Raw genomic sequence first — 936 nt, 5'->3', positions numbered from 1 at the left:
CGACACTTAGAATATTTTTGAAGCAGTACAAATCAGTAACCACTGACACTTAGAATATTTTTGAAGCAGTACAAATCAGTAACCGCTGACACTTAGAATATTTTTGAAGCAGTACAAATCAGTAACCAGCGACACTTAGAATATTTTTGGAGCAGTACAAATCAGTAACCACTGACACTTAGAATATTTTTGAAGCAGTACAAATCAGTAACCACTGACACTTAGAATATTGTTGGAGCAGTACAAATCAGTAACCACTGACACTTAGAATATTTTTGAAGCAGTACAAATCAGTAACCAGCGACACTTAGAATATTTTTGAAGCAGTACAAATCAGTAACCAAGTGCATTTTTGAATTGGTTACTGATTTCTCCGTTGAAGTTGGGGCTGCGGTTGGCTTCAGTTAGTGGTGGGGGCTTAATTTTCGCCGAGGGGAGCGTGTCCCGGTAGTGTCTCCGAGGAAGTGGTACCTATTGAAGGGGGTGTTTCTGAATTTGGGCCCTTTTTGAGTGGCATTGCCGGATGGGTTTTGTGTTGAAGGCTTCCAAATCGGGTAGCTCAGCCGGATTTGACCCGGCGGTTCTACCGACTGTCACGCCTTCGAGGGGGGACTGTTGTCTAAGTTCAGGCCGAATTTGGTGAATTTCCTAAGTCGGGAAGTGGTCCCAACGGGTTTGGGAGTGAACCTAACTGCTCATACCAACTTTGAGGCTTTGGGGCCGGGTAGCACAGTCGGATTTGACCCGGCGGTTCTGCCGAATGCCTGGCCTTCGAGGGGGGCCTGCCCTCTGAGTTCAGGCCGAATTTGGTGATTTTCCTAAGTCGGGAAGTGGTCCAAACGGGGATGGGAGTGAACCTGACAGCTCATACCGACTTTGGGGCTTCCAAGCCGGGTAGCTCAACCGGATTTGATCCGGCGGTTCTAGCGACTGCCA

This window comes from Hemiscyllium ocellatum (genome assembly GCF_020745735.1).
Source record: "Hemiscyllium ocellatum isolate sHemOce1 chromosome 15 unlocalized genomic scaffold, sHemOce1.pat.X.cur. SUPER_15_unloc_2, whole genome shotgun sequence".
Classification (NCBI taxonomy): domain Eukaryota; kingdom Metazoa; phylum Chordata; class Chondrichthyes; order Orectolobiformes; family Hemiscylliidae; genus Hemiscyllium; species Hemiscyllium ocellatum.
This window is presented reverse-complemented; position numbering follows the sequence as displayed.